Raw genomic sequence first — 6,000 nt, forward strand, 5'->3', positions numbered from 1 at the left:
TCTGGCCATTGTAGAACCTCAGGAAACATGACAGGTGCTCAGAAAGTCAGAGCTGCTTCAAAAAGCGGAAATTCACATTTTTGTACCATAGTTTGTAAACGCTATAACTTTTACCCAAACCATTTTTTTTTTTTACCCAAACATTTTTTTTTTATCAAAGACATGTAGAACTATAAATTTAGAGCAAAATTTCTATAAGGATCTCGTTTTTTTTGCAAAATTTTACAACTGAAAGTGAAAAATGTCATTTTTTTGCAAAAAAATCGTTAAATTTAGATTAATAACAAAAAAAGTAAAAATGTCAGCAGCAATGAAATACCACCAAATGAAAGCTCTATTAGTGAGAAGAAAAGGAGGTAAAATTCATTTGGGTTGCATGACCGAGCAATAAACGGTGAAAGTAGTGTAGGTCAGAAGTGTAAAAAGTGGCCTGGTCTTTCAGGGTGTTTAAGCACTGGGGGCTGAAGTGGTTAAAGAGTAACAAAACTTTTAATCAAGTTTTTTTTTAAATGTCCCAAATTCCCTAAAAATAATTTTTTAAATATACTTTATTTATTGATTTAGATTTTTTACTAAAGATATTTCGCCCTAAAGCCCTGATTTCCTGCGCGCTTTAAATTCACTATTCTCCATGGTCTGTGCACGCTATCATTGGGGCCGCAGAAAGCAGAGTACAGGCAGAAGCGCACATTGCTGCTCCTGCCTGTGCTTCCCTCAACGCTTACTAACTCCTGGCATAGCACATGGGTACCCTGTAACAATGTGCTATGCCAGGCTTAGCTGAGCGGAGTAGGCTCCTGCCTGTGCCTGATTCGGGCTAAGAGTCCTGCATGTCAGCTTTTAGCTTAGCGAAGCAGGCACAGGCAGGAGCCGCTCAGCTAATCCTCGCATAGCATATGGGTACAAGGTAGTAACCCTCGGAGGGCTCCTGCCCATATTCCCTGCGCTGCGGCCCCATTAATAAAGTGCACAGTCTGTACTCCGTACATCGCTGACAAGTCAGTGGTGTGGAGAATAGTGAATTTAAAGCAGGCAATCAATAAAGTATATTAGAAAATTTATTTTTAGGGCATTTGGGACATTTAAAAAAAAAACTTGATTAAAAGTTTAGTTACTCTTTAAGTTTTGTGTTTCAATAAATCATCTGCTTAAGAGCATGCAAAATAAAAATAAATTAATCATGTTTGCAAATGACAGCCTGAATTCTCAGTGGTTTGGCCATAAATATAGTGACTACATTCTGTGATTAGCCTGATTATTACAGGAGTTTAGACAATCCCTTTTTGTTAGAGGAGTTCCCTGGTGGAAGGCTGATCAACAGGCGTTCCACTATTGGGACACCCAGCAATCATCTATAATGTTCAGGAGAACAGCGCCACCACAGGTAAAGTGACGCATTACCCATTTCCTGTTCAACTGAATAGACTGTTTGTGTAAGGCATGGACATGCTAAGTCTGCTCTGGCTAACAGAAGAGGATCATGAATGGTGGAGCCACCTCTATTAGCTGCGAATACCCTTAAGAAAGTGGCTTTTCTGAACCAACCAAGCTTTTACATTAGGGTTAGTAGGCAATAAATGATTTCAATATTGCCATTCATACGTTTTTATAATAGACAACATGTTTTAATGGGTTATAACCTTACTTTAGATATAGTATATATCAGAACTAATAGAATTTTAACTACAGTATATGTTAAAGGTGTTGGGCAAGAATGGGGGATTTTTGGCAAACCCTCCACTTGGCTGGACCTGTAAAGCCTGCCCATCAGTGACGGTGATGCCACTGGGAACACTGCTAGGCAGAAGTTGCCCTGAGCGATATAGCGCAGGTCAAGGGAGACCATCGGAGCAGGGACCATCGGACCCTGCCTGGGTGAAAATGGGGTTATGATCGGGTTCAGAATCCCTTTAATTCTCAGCTTATTCATACTCATCCAGGAGAAATAATAGAGAAACTGCACAAGGCAGAGCTATAAGAAAACATGTTCCAGAATTGTTATTTCATGTGGAATGCAAGTATTTTGTAAAACAGACATGTCAGGATTGTTGTCGGGTTCTCATGAAAACGATCTGACATATAAGATTGGCTCGCCTTAGTTTCCTATGCAAAGATTAAAAGTGTGCACGTTTCATTAACACCACGGTAAGTATTGACTGCTGTTTAAAGGGTTAAACAGCTCTGTCAGACTACGTGGCGCTGATTTATCAAGACCAGTGTGTGCCATTCCAGTCTTGATGGAACCTGCGATGCAGGAGGAGGCATTTAAAGTGTAACTGCTGTTCAATTTTTATTTGTGTAAGGTATATGGCGATACTAACCATTTTTGTAATATACTTTAATTATTGAAATCATACATTTCTATTAGAAAAATAGCTCTAAAGTGGACCATTTAGAGCCTTAGCAACGATCCTCTGATTTCTGTTTACATAACACAGTCAGTGTTATCAAGTCTCCACTGTTATTATATGTTAGAGATGAGCAAACTTTTAGAAATTCATTTCATGTCTGATTTATTTTATTTTATTCGATTTTCATCCAAATCGATTCTACAGAAATCAAATATGCTCCAATCAGCCTGGAAACTGGTATATGACACTTTTTTATATCTAGGCCTCAAAGCTAAGGGAAAGGGATGGTGACCTCCTAGGAATCCCTAGACCTCTCCCTGACTCCTGACAATATGAGTAGACCCTGAAGGTGGAAATACTCATACACCGGAACCTTAGCCCTGGAGACCCTGGAAATCCCTAGGAGTGGTGGCAGGGAATGAGACTACTGGTTCCTTCCCAGATGAAGGAACCAGCGTCTCCCTGAGGCCTAGAAAACAACAAACACAAGCGAACAACAAAATGCTAATCAAAATGCACTTAGCTTAAAGAAGAATGGAGGAGCAAGAGATCCAAAGGAACAACACACCAGCTTAACCAACTCCAGCAGGAAATATCAACCACATGGTAAGCAGTGTGAGTCAGAACTAAATAGAACCTCAGTAATGACCACAAGCTGCACTTGACAAGAGGTGTGGTCATAACCAAATAACAACACTGCAAGGAGAAAACAGAGAGACTGTCAGATACCCTCACGTGCCGCCAGTCTCTCAGATCTTCTAACCTCTGTCATGGGAGGGACCATGACACATAAACCCTGGCAGGTAAAGCATAGATGGGGCAGCTCTTTAGCTCAGTGTTGTGAAGTAACTTATCCTCTGTGTGATTAGGACAGGTTCTGTGTGCACTAACAGGACGGCGGCCATTTTGTTTCCCCTGATGATTGCTCCCTAGACAACATGAGCCATTATAAATAATGAAAGGTATTTGGGAAAATATTTATTATAAAGTAATATTTAAGTATTTTCATTTTCTTAATTCCCGGAGAACCCCTTCAAGAAAGACATTCCAACAATTGTTGCTTATTGGGGGCAGGGCTCCATTCACTCCAGTACCCCCAGTGCCATCCACAGTGCCCCAGTGCCATCCACAGTGCCCTCAAATGCCATCTACAGCGCAATGCAAGCACTGTGTATGAGTCACTACAGGCTTCACATAGAAACTTGTACACTCAGAAGACGGCCGGCGGTCTCGGTGCATGCGCAGTAGTATGCAGGCATTGGGACCAGGGTAGGCCAGCAGAAGGTGGTGATGTCAGTGATGACAGGCAGTCTCCTGCATTCAGGGAGGAAAAGAAGATGATGGGGGAGGGCCGGCAGACGTGGAATCGCTGGAGAAGCAGTCATGTGACCGTGAAGAGAATCCAGAGAACACTAGTGCTGCTGGGGTTGAGTATGTCTCTCCTAATCTTCTCTCCACAGGTTAGATTCTGGCCTAATTTTTTAGGGCAGATTGGAGAACACCTTTAAATATGTGCGCAGCTGTGTTGGGGTAGTAGTTGTGGCTGCTGTGTAGCCTTAATGGTTATTGCCAGTAGGGGTAATGAAAGTGGCAGTAGGGGGATTAGCAGCAGGGAGATGCAGCAGTGGTGGTGGCAGCAGCAGAAATATGGTACAGAACATGATAGTAAGCATGCAGACACCGGCAGTGGTATGATAGCAGCAGAAGTCATATGGTATGGAACATGATGGTAGGCAAGCAGACAGCGGCAGTGGCATGATGGAGCACCATCATCAATGGTAGATCTATTCATAAGCATCAGCTGGAGGTCTATGAAAATCCTCACTGATCCATGCCTCGTACAGTTTGACAAAACGTATGTTTTGTGCACTGACTCAGGACAACTTTGTTGTTTGGGTGTTACGACACCGCCTGAAAACCCTCTGAGATGATACAGTGAGGCCGTACTGGGCGACAGTCAGGGGAGGCCGTCATGAGGGGTTTTGGCAGGAGGGGGCCAGCGGTGATAGGGTTAAATGGATGTAGGAATTGCGGTGGGTGGAGTAAAAAGGGGGTGGTATAGGGAGGTTATATTAAGGGGAGGAGTGTAGGAGCCATTTTAGATTTTAAATCTGAGGGGAAGGAGCAAACTAGCACTTACGTGATGGAGGTTGAGGCTTTAATTGAGCAGTTGCGGGCAGCGGCGGAGACCCGGGGACCCGAATGGCTGCAGGACCAGGTGGCTGGCGTGTTGCAGGGTGCGGCGGTGAGTAGTGTCAGCTCACCGCCAACTGGTAGACGGCCGCGGCGGGTACGGCCGCCGGCGCGCCTTAGTCCGGAGGCACCCCCCAGGGCTCGGCGCCGGGTGCAGAGCCCCCTCGGGGACCCTTCACTGAGGGAGGGCGGCGGTGTGCCTGCTGCCAGACCCTCCCGACGTGGGAGGAATCAATATGCACGGCGGAGCCCTAGGACAGGCGGACGGATTCCTCCCCCGCCTCCGGCAGTGAGAGCGGTGGATGCAGGACCAGGTGCGGCGGGTGCCCCCAGTCCGGGGGAGGCCGCCCGGCGTGGGAGAGATGAGCAGGCGGTCGTGGCTGTGGGCAGAGAGATGGCGGTGGCGCACAGGCCACAGGAGACGGTTGGGCGACATGGCGGAGGCTCCGCCCATCGTGTGAGGGGAGAAGATCATGGCGCATCCAGCAGGCCAGGTGCTGGGATGTTGGTGGCGCAGGAAGAAGAGGTTCGTGCTGAGGAGGAAGATCATCAGGAAGCAGGACCTTCGGCTGCGGGGTTCACAGCCCCCCGGCAGCTTGGTGAGGCTAACTGTGGTATCATTAATGCGTGGACGGGTGGCCAAGGGGGGGGTGGGGTGCCGCAAGGTGATTTGGGTAAGGGATTGGGGCAGCTTTTTCAGTGTTTGGCGGGTTGGGTGTCTGGTTTTGGGTGGGCAGGAATGTCACCTGTGCCTGCATGGGGAGTGGGGGCTGGGGTTAGTGGTGGTCCGGCCAGTGTGACGAGCAGGGTGGGAGACTCGGTGTCCGTGCAGACGCAGGTTGGGGGGGAGGATGATAGGTCAAAAGTGGACGACACAGAGCGGGGGGAAGTGTATGTCTGCTTTGAGGGTCCTTTGGGGGCGCACTTAAAAATGGAGGTGCGGGAGCGCATATGGAAGAGGTTTAATTTAGATAGGGGTAAGAAGGAGGATGGTAAGAAGGAGGAGGAGGAGAAACTGAGGTTTCGTCTTATTCCACGGACGTTTTCTAATTGGCTGCAGGCATTTGCTATTTTAGCCAGTGTGGTAGGAGAAAAGAAGCCGGAGTGTTGTTCGGCTCTTTTTTGCTATATAGGATGCGATTGGGGAAGCGTTTCGGGTGTACGGGGGGACGGGCTGGTTGCGGTACGACGAGCAGTTCCGGCAGAGGATGGCGGTGCGTAGTACAATTAGATGGGATCATAAGGACATAGGGTTATGGATGCGGGTGATGGCTCCGGTGCGTGCGGGGCAGTCCTTTCGGGGGGAGTCGGGGGGATCAGGACAGGCAGCTTTTTCAGCGGCGTCGGCAAAAGGGCTTTGCTTCCTCTTTAACGAGGGCAACTGCAGGTTTGGGGCAAAGTGTCGTTTTAAGCATGAATGTTCCGCATGCGAGGGGAATCATGGATTCAGTCGTTG

This window comes from Bufo bufo, chromosome 3 (genome assembly GCF_905171765.1).
Source record: "Bufo bufo chromosome 3, aBufBuf1.1, whole genome shotgun sequence".
Lineage (NCBI taxonomy): Eukaryota > Metazoa > Chordata > Amphibia > Anura > Bufonidae > Bufo > Bufo bufo.